The sequence below is a fragment of the Chiloscyllium plagiosum genome, unplaced genomic scaffold (assembly GCF_037043375.1).
Source record: "Chiloscyllium plagiosum isolate Xiang-an unplaced genomic scaffold, Cpla_swu_hap1 HiC_scaffold_27, whole genome shotgun sequence".
Classification (NCBI taxonomy): Eukaryota; Metazoa; Chordata; class Chondrichthyes; order Orectolobiformes; family Hemiscylliidae; genus Chiloscyllium; species Chiloscyllium plagiosum.
This window is the reverse complement of record NW_028270165.1, coordinates 7,717,188-7,733,832: the sequence shown is the minus strand read 5'-3', so window position 1 is coordinate 7,733,832 and position 16,645 is coordinate 7,717,188. Positions and strand designations below refer to the sequence as shown.

Below are 16,645 nucleotides of genomic sequence, written 5' to 3'. Positions count from 1 at the left end.
TGCATAGAATAGGGTAGCAAAATGCAGGGGATGGGAACAATTGAAATGTGGAGCTGGTTTAAGGAACAGATATTGTGTGCCCTTGATAGGTATGTCCCTGTCAGGCAGGAAGTGATAAGGTAAGGGAACCGTGGTTTACAACAGAAATTGCATCTCTTGTTACAAAGGAGAAGGAGGCTTACGTGTTGATGAGGCAAGATGGTTCAGATGAGGTGATGGAGAGTTACAGATCAGCTAGGAAGGATTTAAAGAGAGAGTTAAGAGCAAAGAGAGGACATGAGCAGTCTTTAACACATAAAGGAGAACCCTAAAGCTTTCTATAGGTATGTGAGGAATAAAAGGATGATTAGGGTAGGAATAGGGCCAGTCAAAGATAGAAGTGGGAAGTTGAGTGTGGGCCCTGTGGAGATTGGAGAGGTGTTAATGAATATCTCTCATCTGTCTTCACTCAGGAAAAGGAGAATATTGTAGAGGAGAAGAATGAGGTACGAGATATTAGACTCGAAAGGATCGAGGTTAGTTGCACACAGGTGTTATCAATTCTAGAAGGAGTGAAAGTAGACAAGTGCCCTGGGCCCGATGGGATTTATCCGAGGTTTCTCTGGCAAGCGAGGGAGGAGATAGCAGAGCCTTTGGTTTTGATATTTGAGTTGTTATTGTCTACAGGCTTAGTACCAGAGTGGAGGATTGCTCATGTTGTGCCCTTGTTCAAGAAGGGCAGCAGAGATGACCCAGGTAATTATAGACCACTGAGCCTTACTTCTGTTGAAGGAAAGCTTTTGGGAAGGAATATTAGAGATAGGATTTATAATCATCTTGCAAGCAACAATTTGATTTCAGATAGTCAACATGGTTTCATCAAGACAGATCGTGTCTCACAAACCTCATTGCATTTTTTGAGGTGACCAAGTATGAAAATGAGGGTAGGGCAGTTGACGTGGTGTACATGGACCTCAGTAAAGCCTGTGATAAGGTTCCACATGGCAGGCTGTTGGAGAAATAGCAGAGGCATGGGTTGTTGTGGTTGTGTTCGCCGAGCTGGGAATTTGTGTTGCAAACGTTTTGTCCCCTCTCTAGGTGACATCCTCAGTGCTTGGGAGTCTCCTGTGAAGCGCTTCTGTGATGTTTCCTCCAGCATTTATCGTGATGGTGTCACCGAGACAGGGGACGAAACGTCTGCAACACAAATTCCCAGCTCGGCGAACAGAACCACAACAACGAGCACCCGAGCTACAAATCTTCTCCCAAACTTTGAAGAGACGTGGGATTGAGGGTGATTTAGCAGTTTGGATTAGAAACTAGCTTTCTGAAAGAAGGCAGCGAGTGATGATTTATGGAAAATATTCAGCTTGGTGTCCGGTTACTCGTGGTGTGCCACAAGGATCTGTTTTGGGACCACTGCGGTTTGTCGTTTTTATAAATGACTTGGATGCAGGCATAGGTGGATGGATTCGCAGAATTGGACTGAGAGGTGGCAAATGGAGTTCAATGCAGCTAAATGTGAGGTGATTCACTTTGGGAAGAATATCAGGAAGGCAGTGATCTTGGAGTCCATGTACATAGATCCCTGAAAGTTGCCACCCAGGTAGATAGTGCTGTGAAGAAGGCATACAGTGTGTTAGGTTTCATTCGTAGAGGGATTGAGTTCCAGAACCGCAACATCATGCTGCAACTATACAAAACACTGGTGCAGCCACATTTGGAATATTGTGTATAGTTCTGGCCCCCATATTTCAGGAAGGATGTGGGAAGCATTGGAAAAGGTGCAGAGGAGATTTATCAGGTTGTTGCCTGGTCTGGAGGGAGGGTCTTATGAGGAAAGGCTGAGAGACTTGGGTATGTTCTCATTGGAAAGAAGAAGGCTAAGAGGGGATTTGAAAGAGTCATCTTGGATGATCAGAGGATTAGATAGGGTAGACAGTGAAAGAATTTTTCCTAGGATGGTGAAGTCAGCTTGTATGAGGGGGCATAACTACAAATTGAGGGGTGATAGATTTAAGACAGGTGTCAGAGGCAAGTTCTTTATGCAGAGAGTGGTAAGGGCGTGGAATGCCCTACCTGCTAAGGTAGTCAACTCAGCCACATTAGGGAGATTTAAACAATCCTTAGATAAGCGCATGGATGATTTTGGGATAATGTCAGGGAATGAGCCGAGAATACTTCACAGGTCGGCGCAACATCGTGGGCCAAAGGGCCTGTTGTGCGCTGTATTGTTCTATGTTCTTTGTTCTAAACTTAGTGCAGGAGGCTGAAAGAAATGAGCAGCTTTAAAACAAAAACCTCTTGGAGCTCAAAGCTTTCAATGAGAGTCTGAGCCCGGTGGTAAGTTCAGGTAACCTTTATTGCAACCAAACTTTGTTACAGCTTCAGATCCCCCCAGCAAAAAGGCAGAGAAAAAGCAGTTGCTTTTTGAGCACCTCAAGGTGAAAGCGCACACACGACACCTCCCCTGTCCTACCCCTCTCACTGTCTTTACTATTGGCCAGCACCAAGTTGTCCCTTTGTAATTGGATCATTGGTAAAGCCCTAACCCGGAGGAAGTATTGCCTCACTCAGCAATTTCAACCCATATCCTGTCTCCAAGTAAGTTTCTCCCCGCTCATTTGCCAGGAAGGGGCAGTGTAGTGTCAACCAGACTGCTGTGGGTCTGGAGTCACGTGTAGGCCAGACCGGGTAAATGATGCAGCTGGAACGACTGAGTGAATCCTTTCCCACAATGGCGGTTCCCTTCCCTAACAAGGGAGAGAGTGAATCAGATGGGGGCTTTCTCCCCCGCACCACCCCCTCCCTGAAACGGTCTCATCGTTAGATTCCGAACTCCACATTTCTGACCGAATACCAATTCTGCCATCTGTCGTGGCGGGATTCGAACCCGGGAGTCCCCGGAACCGGGTTGATCGTCCAATCGATAATGGCACTCGGCCATCACTCCTTCAATCCCCCTGCGATGGCACGTGAACTCGCTGGTGTTTCTGCAGGTTGGAGGAGTAGGTGAAGCCCTTCCCGGACTGAGAGCAAGTGAACGGCTCTCTCCGGTGTGGATCCGCTGGTGCCTCAGCAGGGTGGAGACCTGGGTAAAGGCCTTCCTGCACTCTGGGCAGCTGAAGGGCCTCTCCCCCGTGTGGACCCGCCGGTGGGTCAGCAGGTGGGAGGAATACCTGAAGCCCTTCCTGCACTGAGAGCAGGTGAATGGCCTCTCCCCGGGTGGACCCGCTGGTGGGTCAGCAGGGTGGAGGAATTCCTGAAGGCCTTCCTGCACTCGGGGCAGCTGAAGGGCCTCTCCCCCGTGTGGACCCGCTGGTGCCTCAGCAGGGTGGAGACCTGGGTAAAGGCCTTCCCGCACTCTGGGCAGCTAAAGGGCCTCTCCCCGGTGTGGACCGCTGGTGGGTCTGGAGGTTGAAGGAGCAGGTGAAGCCCTTCCCGCACCGAGAGCAGGTGAACGGCCTCTCCCCCGTGTGGATACGCTGGTGGGTCATCAGGGAGGAGACGTGGGTAAAGGCCTTCCCGCACTGAGAGCAGCTGAAGGGTCTCTCCCCTGTGTGGATCCGCTGGTGGCTCTGCAGGGTGGAGGAGCAGGTGAAGCCCTTCCGGCACCGAGAGCAGGTGAACGGCCCCTCCCCGGTGTGGACATGCTGGTGCCTCAACAGGGCGCAGGAATTGCTGAAGGCCTTCCCGCACTTGGTGCAGCTGAAGGGCCTCTCCCCCGTGTGGATACGCTGGTGGCTCCGCAGATTGGAGGAGCAGGTGAAGCCCTTCCCACACTGAGAGCAGGTGAACGGCATCTCCCCTGTGTGGACATGCCGGTGACTCCGCAGATTGGAGGAGCAGGTGAAGCCCTTCCCACACTGAGAGCAGGTGAACGGCATCTCCCCTGTGTGGACATGCCGGTTACTCCGCAGGGTGGAGGAATCGCTGAAGGCCTTCCCGCATTCAGGGCAACTGAAGGGCCTCTCCCCCGTGTGGACATGCTGGTGGGTCAGCAGGGTGGAGGAATTGCTGAAGGCCTTCCGCACTCGGGGCAGCTGAAGGGCCTCTCCCCTGTGTGGACCCGCTGGTGGGCCAATAGGTGGGAGGAATGTCTGAAGGCCTTCCCTGGTGTGACTGGGCCGATGAGTCTCCAGGGCAGACAGGACACGGAAGCCTTTCCCACAGTCGCCACACTTCCACGGTTCCTCTACAGGGCGGGATTCCTCAGGTTTCTCCATGGCCACAGCTTCAGCTGCACACAAACACGTGTAGAGACCCTCCGTGCCGTGAAATCCCCTTTCCAGGCCGTAGAATTGTTTCAGGCTCCACGCACAGTGCGCTGCAACAGTGGGGGCTCTCGTTCAGTCCCATTGATGCTGAAAACGTCCTCAAACAGGAACCAAAAAGCGTTGATCCCTCTCACAGAAATCATAGTCAAAAATCGTTGCGGTCCCGATGGATTGTGTAACTGTCAGACATTGACATCAAAGTGAAGACTGAAGACGTTGGAGAGTCAGTCAAAAAAATGTGGCGCTAGAAAAGCACAGCAGGTCAGGCAGTATCCGAGGAACAGGAGAGTCAATGTTTCGGGCATGAGCCCTTCATCTGTTGATTTTGAAACTTCAATCTTCAGATATTCAAATACTCTGCAAAAAGAGATTACAAAAGTCATCACTATCAGTGCAGGGTAGAAATTCAGAACAAGCAATTCTACTTTCTGTGGAATATTCTTTTGTTGTTCCACAAAATTGAAAGCACCATCCCACTCTCTCTCCCCCTCTGTTCTCACTCCGCTCTAACTAATTCTCCTGAAGGTGCTGATTCAGGATCTTACAGGGGCAGAAAAAGCAAAAACAACATCAAGACTGACATCTCTCTGAATTTTGGATACCTCCACCTGAAAGTTAATATCTTTCACAACACTGGGATCCTGCTGAGAGTGAGCAGGTCTGATTTTGGGAAGCAAAAAAAAGGTGACAATTCAGGGTAAACCTGCAATGCAGCTTCTTGAGGAAGGACCAGACACAAAATGGTTAATGACCCCGAGAAGGTGAGAGCAAAATGAGACATCAAGGCATTAACACCAATACACTTCAGTCAAACTCTTCTGCTCCCAGTCAGGGCAAATCATGCTCTGAAAGTCCAGCCTTCATAACCACACTTCTGCTTTCACTGAAGACAATTAGAGTCACATAGCACGGAAACAGACCCTTTGGCCCAACCTGCCCAGATATCCTAAATTAATCTAGTCACGTTTGCCATCACTTGGCCTCTATCTGGGCCGGATGCTGACAGCTGGGACTAAATTGGGTTGACTATCTTGTCAGCAAGGACCAAAGGGTCTGTTTCTGTGCTGTACATCTCTATGACTCCAGTTGCATTTGCCATCACTTGGCCCTGACCCATCTGAACCCTTCATATTCAGATGCCCGTCCAGGAGCCTTTTAACTTGTCATCGTACCAGCACCCACCACTTCCTCTGGCAGCTCACGCCATCGTTCAAGCGACTCCACGTTGAAAGCGTCTGGTCTAGTGCACCAGATGACATCAGGATAATCTCAGATCGTTCCAGATCGCATCGATACTCAGTCAGTGGCTTTCCCGATCAGGATGTTGTACGTGATCAAACAGGTCAGTGGGTAGGCGATCCGCCACCTCTTAGTTCAAGTATCTCTACGAGAACTCCCTTGCTGGAGGGTCCCTTGGAGACACTTACGATAAAACCATAAGACATAGGAGTGGAAGTAAGGCCATTCAGCCCATCGAGTACACTCCGCCATTCAATCATGGCTGATGCGCATTTCAGCTCCACTTACCAGCGTTCTCCCCGTAGCCCTTAATTCCTCTAGACAACAAGAATCTATCAATCTCGGCCTTCAACTGGACTTCATTGAGTTGTAGAAATGAGTTGAGTTGCTATAAATGTGTTTTTCTTATTGCTGATGTCTTTTCGAAGTGGATTGAAGCCTACCCTCCTCCTAACGCTACTGCTGAGACTGTGGTGAAGATTTTGTTTAAGGAAATAATTCCCTGCTTCAGTATACCTGCATGCATTAACTCGGACAATGGACCACACTTTGTAGGTAATATTAATGGAGAACTCTGTTCCCAGCTTTGCATTTGTCAGCAACTGCATGGTGCTTATCATCCTCAGGTGGCCGACCTTGTTGAATGTTTTAACCAGACTCAAGACTAAACTTGCCAAATTAGTGGCAGAGTGTGGCCTCTCCTGGTTATGCTAATCCCTGTGGCCTTATTCCAATTGCGATCCATGTCTCCAGGCAAGACACGACTGTCTCCAGCTGAGAGTCTCTGGTCACCGCCTCCGTACCCCTTGGAACGATTCAACTCCCTTCTCAGTCCACTTCCACCACATGACTGAAGCAATGATTAGTTATGTTCTTGCTCTAACTAGTGTTATGCGTGCCTTTTACTCCCAGGAGCGTGCGGCCTACAGCGATGTACCCTCCCTTTCAGCCTCGTCACGGGTAGAGCCTGGTTCATTCGTGCTCGTCAAGAACTGGACTGGCAAAGGTCTCCAACCTTGTTGGGATGGTCCCTTCCAGATTTTACTTCACACCCCTACCGTGGTCACAATCACTGGGCGCTCATCTTGGGTCCAACTGCACAATTGTAGATGGGTTTTGAATTTTGCTGTTGTTGTTCTAATGTTAATCTTATTACAGATACTTGAACTAAGAGGAGGGACATGTGGGGGATCGCTTATCTCCTCACCTTTCTGATCACGTATAACGTCCTGATGGGGAAAGCCACTAAGTATGGATGCGACCAGGAATGATCAGAGATTATCCACCACCGATGCTGAGGAGATGTCGTCCAGTGCACCGGACCAGATGCTTTTGACGTGTGGAACGTGATGAAGATTGATTATTGCAATGGACTCTTACATCAGAAAGACCAGATGGTCCATCTGGACAGTAGAAATCAGTGGGAGTTATCATGTCGTTACCATGTTTTTTTGATTTTACCTGCAGACACAAGCCTAGTGAGGATAAAAATGATCAACCCCGTTATTATGGTAAATATTTTAAGGACGCCGAGGTACACCATCCCATTTTGCAGGACGGGCCGACTCGAGAAAAGAGAAGCCTGATAAGGGAAACTCCTCAATCCACAAACAACTTATTTATACAGGCCCACAGAACGCTCTTCACCCCAGAGGCAGTAATATGTTACTCCTCTCTATCGGGAGATGACTTACTTGCCCCGTCCCCAGTCCCCGATTCCAATCTATTCATCAGACTTCCTACTGTCGACCCTGCGAAGAGAAATATCACTTTCCAATACCTCGGGTCTGTGTATACAAACAGCTGGTGTAACACTGGCTGGGGTACAGCAGGCCTTATGTGGCACATGGACCTGGAACGGAACCCTTCCCTTGCGCATTTATAGGCCTTTTCTCTTTTCAGAACCTGATACTGTCACCAAGACCATGTACAATAGAGCTAAGGGAGAGCCCAATGGGAACAGCATTCTGAAGACCATTGTCTCCCATACAGTGCGAGTGCTCGAGTCACTTGGCCCATTTTTTACAGCGCTCAAGCAACTCCTCTTGCAAAACGTCGACCCTTTACTCCTGTAGACCTGACCAGACCCCCTGCTGTAACATTTCAGTAACCTATTTTGACAAATTCTCCCTAATATACACCAAACCAGACTATTATTTCTTCAGCTAAGATAAAGCTACCAATTTCCTGGTCCTGGATGGCAAAGATGTCCCTCATAAGGTCACTATCGGAGCCCTTGTTCCCACAACAGTACCTTGTCCTGGCCAGTGGACAAGTCGATGGAACCTCCATCTGAGGAGGATGCAGCGGTCGGTCTCAGCCAACCTTGCTCCAACTGGAAGGATCCCAAGGGACTGGGTGACAATACAGGACACCCGATAGGCTGGGGAATCCAGAGTACCCTGGGGTTGGAAGGATCGGCAGGGGTGACAAGTCAACAGAACCGCAACTCTCTCTTTGAAGTCCTGACCTTTCGAGGAAATAAGACTAAAGAGGCTCTGAAACCGAGTAAACTGGGATTATCAGACCTGTGTCTTTACTCTGTGCAGAATTGGTATGCCTTAGACTATATACTCCCCCAGGAGGGTGAGGTCTGCACCATTGTCCAAGATAAATGCACTATGGGCATTCCCAATCTCACTGGCAATATTACTAAGATACAAGCAGAGATCCAGGCATTCCTTGACAGAATGACTGAAGGGACTAGTTGGGGAGACTGCAGATCGGGCTCATAGTACAATTGGCTTATCAATTTAGCTATGTCTGCTTATCAGTATTGGTATTGTTAGGTGTTTAATTGCTAGGCTTATGAGGTCCCTTAGTGATATAGATTTGCCCCAGAAGATGCTCCTTTTGCGATCCAATGGCTCACCCACACGTGTCGATGGCGATGATAAATATGACCAGATGAGCTGCGAAGATGGTGGTGCCGCTCTGCAGGATGTTGATGGCTGGACCACCTTGAAGGGCATTCGTTTGGACTCGCCTTCTCTTTCAGTGATCGCGGTGCAATCAAAGGGAGGAATAGGGTGTGGGCATCTGGGTGAGAAAGTCTATAGCCTTAAAACTTGTCTTTAAACATTCAGACTAAAATGTAATGCTGAATTATTGAATACATTTACTGCACTAGAAAATAAACAGGCCGGAAGGCTCAGAAAGAGGAGAGAACTGAAAGATAGGGACACCTGGGCTCACCAAGTGATAACAGGATGCTGTGAGGCAATTAAGAACGTTTACCTCAGCATCAGTGAATCTGTGTGAACAGGACACCAAGTGATAACACTCACAGCCGTTCCCTTGTGAAGTTAATGATAGTCTGTTAGAAATGGGGTAAAGTGTTGTTTTTGCAGATATAGAAAAAGCATACAGAAAAGGGTACAGCAAGAGAACTATTAACCCTGCAGGTATTTAGGGAAGAGTATCTTTACTTTTCAGTGTATAATTGTGGTTAATTAAACACTAACTTTGGTGTGTAATTATTATCACAAAAAGTTATTTTTAAAAAATTATGCTTTCAGCAAAAAGCTGAGATAATCAAAATGCTTAAGGAACACAAAACGATACAAGTCAATGAAATGTCCGAGGATGGAATGTACCAGCAGAATTGATACAAAATGTTAAACCAGATCTTGATGTACTGTCGACAAAATAAATGTGTGTCAGCACTTAAAGAGGAAGGTTGCCAACCTGGGGAAGGGGGAAGTAATAAGGGTGGAGTGCAGCTGGGCAGTGGTCTGGTACAGTAAGAGAGATTGGGTAATTAGGAGTCTGGAGAGATGACCTCACTCAGCTCAAAGGGTATAACTGTACACTAACCTGAGTTCTAATTTGCCCATTTGCTTATGCAATTGAAGCCCTTACTTGCAAGTTCGCAATAAATTGTCTTGTTTCCAGTTTTGGTGGTCTCGTCTAAATTTTATTGAATCTTGTTTCTAACAGATTTGGGGGCTCGTTCTGGGATCCCAAGCTCCGGTCGCTCGGCATTCTTGGAGAAACGGAAAAGATGCACCTCGCTGATTTAAGGATCTCTAGTTTCCCCTTGTTGCCGCGGCGGCTTTGGGAGAGCGTGATCTGGACTGAGAGACCCTGGAAACAAGACGGGCAGACGCAGCAGGTTTGGTCGGGTGACTCTTCTGTGCACAAGACCCGGGTAAGAAAGGTCTTAAAAGATTTATCTGGGCGACCGGGGTAGGCAGCAGTAGTTGCTGCCAGTCGGATATATCCGGGGAACCGGAGTGCTGGTGACTGGAATAGGTGAACCTGGTCAGCCAGGGTGGATGGCCGTTGGTACTGTTGCCAGGTGGATATATCCGGGTGGCCGGCAGCGGCAGTTGTTGCCAGTCAGATATATCTGGGTATCCAGGGAACCGGGGTTCTGGGCGACCGGGTTAGGCGAACCCAATCAACCAGGTTAGGTAGCAGTTGTTACCGTTGCCAGGTGGATGTATCCGGGTGGCTGGCAGCGGTAATTGCTGCCAGTTGGATATGTCCAGGGAACTGCGGTTCTGAGCGACCGGGTTAGGCAAACCCGATCAACCAGGGTAGGTAGCAGTTGTCACTGTTGCCAGGTGGATATATCCGGGGAATTGCTGCGGGACAGGGTGCACAAACACGCGGCGGGAAGTTCAGTCGGTAAGCGACCGGGATAGTCAACGGTAGTGGTTGCCAGGTATTGCCGCGGGATAAGGGCGCGCGGATTCGACCAGGTAACTCTTGTGCACAGACCAAGGTAAGAAAAGGGATCTTTAAGTATTGCCTTGGTGGTCGGGGATGTACGAGAAGTACGGGACGTACGAGAAGTATGGGAAATTGGCAACTTTTAAAATAAAGTGTTTAATTGGCTAGATTAATCTGATGAGTAAGGTGTCTACCTGATTCGATCACCCAGCCTTAGACCGGTTGTTAAGAGGGAAAATCCCCCACGCGAAGGTTAGGACCCTGAAATGGATGTGGAAGAAGGTGACCACCGGACCTCAGTAAGGTTAACTAAATTACATAAAGAAACGGCCGAGTATTAAAATGGGAAACAAGAATAGTTGTTTAAGTGTCGAAGGGGACATGAGAGGGACGTCCGAGGACCACATTCCAATGGACAGTCCTTTACGAAAAATGTTAAGAGATTGGAAGTACAATCCTGGACGCGAGGAAAGGATAAAAAAAAATGATAAAATGTCAATGAAAAACAGCCTTAAAGTCAAGAGGAATCAGATTATGCTTCGTGTCAGAAAGGCTAGTAGCTGAAGGGCTTCTGAGGGTGCACTTCGTAACTAACTTATGGCCAGACGTCCAGAAAAAATATTCAAAAGCTAGAGGAGTCGTTGCGGGAAACTCAAAAAGTGTCTGTGTGAGAGAGTGTGTGTGTGAGTGTGTGTGAGTGTGAGTGAGTGTGAGTGAGTGTGAGTGAGTGTGAGTGAGTGTGAGTGAGTGTGAGTGAGTGTGTGTGTGTGAGTGTGAGGGAGTGTGTGGGAGTGTGTGTGAGAGTGTGTGAGAGTGTGTGAGAGTGTGTGAGAGTGTGTGAGAGTGTGAGTGAGTGTGAGTGAGTGTGAGTGAGTGTGAGTGAGTGTGAGTGAGTGAGTGTGAGTGAGTGAGTGTGAGTGAGTGAGTGTGAGTGTGTGTGTGTGAGTGAGTGAGAGTGTGTGAGTGAGAGTGTGTGAGTGAGAGTGTGTGAGTGAGAGTGTGTGAGTGAGAGTGTGTGAGTGAGAGTGTGTGAGTGAGAGTGTGTGAGTGAGAGTGTGAGAGAGAGAGTGTGAGAGAGAGAGTGTGAGAGAGAGAGAGTGTGTGAGTGAGAGTGTGAGAGAGAGAGTGTGAGAGAGAGAGTGTGAGAGAGAGAGTGTGAGAGAGAGAGTGTGAGAGAGAGAGTGTGAGAGAGAGAGTGTGAGAGAGAGAGTGTGAGAGAGAGAGTGTGAGAGAGAGAGTGTGAGAGAGAGAGTGTGAGAGAGAGAGTGTGAGAGAGAGAGTGTGAGAGAGAGAGTGAGTGAGAAAAGAGCTGTACAGCTAGTAGAAAGTTTATCCCTTTGTGATTCAGTGTGAATGCACATTTGTTTGTTGGTGATTGAATGTTCCCTGGAGCTTGAGATCCGGAATTTTTTTGAATCTGATTTCTATTATGGAAATTTTAACATGATTTCTTTTAAGGTTAAGGATTTTGCAAGATTATGAAATAAACTGTTCTTTTTACAGGTCATAACTGCTTTACTATCAGTTTCTAACTAATCTCTTTTATCCTTACATAAAAGCGATTTATGGAGGACAGTTGAAGTTTTAACTTGAATAGACAAATCCTTTTAAGGCAGCTCTGGTTATTTCACGACCTATAGCATTGTAATTGAGCAATGACTGATCAGGACTACTTGGGAGGACTAGTTTTGGATTTGAATCAGGGGACTGGAACCGGGTGATTGTGGTGGATTTCAGAGTTGGGAACTGTGTGCATTTTGCATTTTGAACATTAAACACTGAATAAGTGAATTTATAATATATAAATATATATTTACAAGTAAGATTCCAAAATGTATAGTTAGGAACAGGCTTTAAAGAAAAGCAAGCATCAATTGATAAACTGTATTTGAGATTACAGGGAGCAAGAAAAATTGCAATATTTCTTGAAAAGAATCAAGGCCTAAACAAAACATTGGGTGATGAGGAATGGCCATGAGGTGGCCCTAAAGCTGTTCAGTTGGTTAAATCGGCTCAGTAATTAATCTGGCAACGTAACATGAGAAGCAGAAACAGAAGGCAAAAATAATGATAAGCCACAGTTAATGAGGTAATAAAGAAAAGGACAAAACTAAAAGGAGAAGGAAACCGGAATGGTGGCGGGCAGCATGTTGAAAATAAAGTGAGGAGAAAGGATCGGGGAGGAGATGTTAAGGGGTCTGGTAGACAGGAACAAGGATCAAAGTGGAAATCCCCACAGGCGGGATGTTATTACTGTGGAAAGACAGGTCACTTTAAGAGAGTGTGTCCAGAGCCGAAAAAGGAAGTAAAGGCAGTGTCGTTGATGAACCTTGATGAAAAATAGGGGTGTCAGGAATTCCTGCCCCCGGGGACCCAACAGGAACCCTTGATAAGTTTAAAGGTGGGACCTTACAAAGAGGATGTAGTTTTCCTAGTCGAGACGGGGGCTGCAAGGTCATCCTTAAATTTTAAGCCCAAGGGAGTGGGAACGAAAACAAAAGTTAATTGGATTATGGCAACAGTTTTGTGATGAGAGGCATGAAGAATCAGTTTTGCGTTCATGACGAGATATTGCCACCAAATTGGGGATCGAATTAACTGCAAAAGGTGCTATGGAATCTGTTGAGGTTCTTAAAAATGAATGTGCTCGAGCAAAACAATTACAGAAACAGAATGAGAAGTCACAAGTGACTGGTAAACAAACAGAACTGCGCGATTACAGTTTTAAAAATGTTTTAATCACTTGATTGTGTTTCCATCCTGAATTATATAATATATATAATTAATAATTAATATTTATAATAATTCAATTGTGTTAGCCTGAATCAATATTAATTGGCAGGATTCCTTCATACATTCTCAGTGACCTGTCATATTGATTCATGGTTAATTTAAAACATGACTGCATTAATTCATTGTTAATTAAAGAATGGAAAGCTACATTACTGGCCAGTGTGTGTGCAGGCAGTGGTAGCAATAGCCTTATTGGTAGAGGAGAGTCAGAAACTTACCTTTAGGGGAGCCTTAGTAGTCAGCACCCCACATCAGGTACGGTCAGGAGAAGAAAGGGGCATGATTAGAAGAGCTGCTCTGAGGGAATGGAAAAGAGAGATCCGGTGGGTGAGGGAGTGATACCAGCCAAAACCAAATTCCCCAATGTGGACCCCCATTGGAAGGGTATGGATGAACACGATAGAGGAAAAATGAGGGACTTTCGAGAAATGGTCATTTTGGGTATTAAAGAAGCAGCACCTAAATCTCAGAATTCTTTTAAAGCTTTTGAAGTAAGACAGGAAAAGGAGGAAGCCCCATCAGCCTTTTTACAGGGATTAAAAGAAGTTTGTAGAAAATATTCGGGAATGAATCCCGATGATCCGGTAGCACAGGGACTTTTAAAGGTCCAATTTGTAACTAAATCATGGCCGGACATACAAAAGAAATTACAGAAATTAGAAGGCTGGAGTGAAAAACAGATAGAAGATCTGTTATATGAGGCACAGAAAGTGTGTGTGAGAAGGGAAGTGGAGAAACAAAAACAAAAAGCTAAAATAATGGTTGTAGCAGTTGAAGAAATTACGATGAGAAAGTTAGAATCAGAGAACAGAGGAGGACAAGAGAGACAGAGAGCAGATGGTAGGGGAAGGAAGCAACTGGCAGGATGTTATTACTGCGGAAAAACAGGACATTTTAAAAGACAATGTCCAAGGTTCGGACGACAAAGAGAAGTGGTATCATTGATGATTTTCGATGAAGATTAGGGGAGTCAGGGGTTCCCTCCTCCTGTGACCCACCAGGAACCCTTGATAAATTTAAAGGTGGGACCTGAAGGAGAGGAAACAGTGTTTTTAGTGGATACGGGAGCAGCACGATCATCCCTAAGCTTTAGACTTAGCGGTGTTAAATTAACTAACAAAGTTCTCAAGGTTTCTGGAGTAAAAGGCAAAGAATTCTTAAATCAGAATGCAGGACAATGGCTCACAGACTCTAGGATCTTGAAATATGAGACAATCCTAGTAGAACAGGATGACCTTGTGTTAGTCACAGACAGTTGCTTGAATCCAGCTGCATTTCTGTGGCGGAGAGAGGGGGGTGGCCCCTGTCAATCCAGAACATGACAGCTTTGATATTACTGAATATCAGACTAAAGTGCGAATGAACTTAAGAGACATACCGTTGCATGCGAGAGCTTGGTTGTTTATCGACGGGTCCTCCCGGATGATTGAGGGTAAAAAGCACAATGAATATACTGTAGTAGACGGGATAGAGGGAAGCATTATCGAGGCTGAAAGACTGCCTAACGGCTGGTCAGGGTTCAATGATAAGTTTTTAACGAACTATATTGTGGCGCTCGGCTCTTCTTTGTCTATTCTTAGGAATAAAGGCCTGTTGGTACAGACACCGCCACTCCAGTTTGCAGGACATCGAATATAACCGGGTGATTGGGTCCTGATCATGACCTGGAAAGATATCAAACTGCACCCGAGCTGGGAGGGACCATTCCTAACCCTCCTGACTAGTGAAACTGCTATTCGGACTGCTGAGAAAGGGTGGAGTCATCACACTCGCGTTAAAGGTCCTGTGAACGCCCCAAAGGCGGAGTGGCATGCTCATCCTACAGACAACCCTCTGAAAGTTAAGGAAGAAAGAATGAACGGAGACAAAAGACTCTTCTAACGTTTGCTTATAGGCAGGGTTCAGAGATGGGTAGATACTGGTATAGTATTGTAACGTTAGTAGTACTAACTATTCAAGGAAATGCGAAAAATCACTTCACTACGCTGTGCCAGAATTATGCTAAACAAGAGGGACTTGCCGACTGTTGGGTCTGTGCAGAGGTCCCACACCATGGCGAATCTGGAATCCCCCCCTCAGTAATATTGCTCACTAAAAAAAGTGTACGATGTACAATAATTTGATGTGGGTTCAAATAATACAAAGTGGAGATCTGAAAGGAGCAAATATAACTTTGCGGGATGGTTCCCAAGGCCAGCACCGAAAAATCAGGGCGCTATTGATAGTCTTAGAATTTCCCCACCAAAAGGAGCAGTAAATACCACCTGTTTCTGTAATCAGAATGATGCTGCACCTTTCCAACTGGGAAAATCATCTTGTGTCCACACCAGTCAAGCCACTGCCACGACCACTCCCCAAATATTAAACGGAACATATTGGGTATGCGGTCTGAAGGCCTATCCATTTATTCCCGGGGAAAAATATGTTCGTGTGATCAAATGTGTCATGTTATGAAGTTGACGAAACACTTCCCCAAAACCAGAAAGGTTGGAGTGGCTGCTGTTACCTCGCTTATATAGTCCCTCACCTCCGAATAGAAAAGCATGAGCCCAACCTGAGAAAGGAAGGGGGGATAAGACGCAAGACCAGAGAGGTCTCAGAAGGAGACCGTCTACTGTGGACACTACTCCCAATACGGCACTACAAGGGCAGAGGTGGAAATACAGAAATAGCAGCTGCCTTGAAAATTTAATTAATGATACCACCGGCGCGATGGGAGAAACTCAATCCCAAATATCAGCCATAACCACTGAAATGATTGCCACAAGACTGACAGCTTTACAGAATTGAATGGCTTTAGACTATCTTTTGGCCGAAAAAGGGGGAACTTGTGCTCTGATTGGTAAAGAATGCTGCACCTTCATCCCAGACACCTCTTCCATAGTGGAAGATAAGGCAGAAATAGTAAAGAAAAAGATAAGCAATATAAGAGAAATTGAAAATGAATTCCGAAAAGATGAAGGATGGGGATGGGGATGGGGTAACTGGAGATTGACTGGGTGGGAAAACGGTTAGTGAATTTAGGCATTTATGTGCTACTAGTAATTGTAGGTTTACTGATTGGGTTTAATGTGTTAAAATGGATAATGACTAAGCTGGTAATGTCTTTGGGAGGACAACAACCAATAATGGTACAAACGTAGAAGGTCAGAAATGACTAGATTGTGAACCTCGACACCATAGGGTGAAAAGAGGGCAGAAAATAAGATTGCAAAAACAACAAATGGTTAAGAACAGAAATGGGGGAATTGTTAGAAATGGGTAAAGTATGTTTTTGCAGATATAGAAAAAGCATACAGAAAAGGGGTACAGCAAGAGAACTATTAACTCTGCAGGTATTTAGGGACTTTTCAGTGTATAATTGTGGTTAATTAAATGCTAACTTTGGTGTGTAATTACTATAACAAAAAGTTCTTTTTGTAAAGTTATGCTTTCAGCAAAAAGCTGAGATAACCGAAATGTTTGAGCTATACAAAACGAGACAAGTTAATGAAATGTCCAAGGATGGAATGTACCAGCAGAATTGATACAAAATGTTAAACCTGATCTTGACAAAATAAATGTATGTGTCAGCATTTACAGAAAGGAAGGTTGCCAACCTGGGGAAGGGGGAAGTAATAAGGGTGGAGTGCAGCTGGGCAGTGGTCTGGTACAGTAAGAGAGATTGGGTAATTAGGAGT

At 46.2% G+C, this 16,645-nt stretch overlaps 1 protein-coding gene and 1 pseudogene across 4 annotated transcripts in view; both read right to left on the bottom strand.

Moving 5' to 3' along the window:
* The window catches only part of LOC148142996 (endogenous retrovirus group 3 member 1 Env polyprotein-like), a 512,937-nt gene that overhangs the window by 361,048 nt on the left and 135,244 nt on the right, over positions 1-16,645 (bottom strand). The gene's annotated exons all lie outside the window — the stretch shown is intronic.
* LOC148142998 (uncharacterized) overlaps positions 2,324-16,645 on the bottom strand; it is a 69,237-nt pseudogene continuing 54,915 nt past the window's right edge. Inside the window, exon 2 of the transcript XR_015751078.1 lies at positions 2,324-4,613. The product of XR_015751078.1 is annotated as an uncharacterized LOC148142998 (transcript). The remainder of the gene's footprint in view (positions 4,614-16,645) is intronic.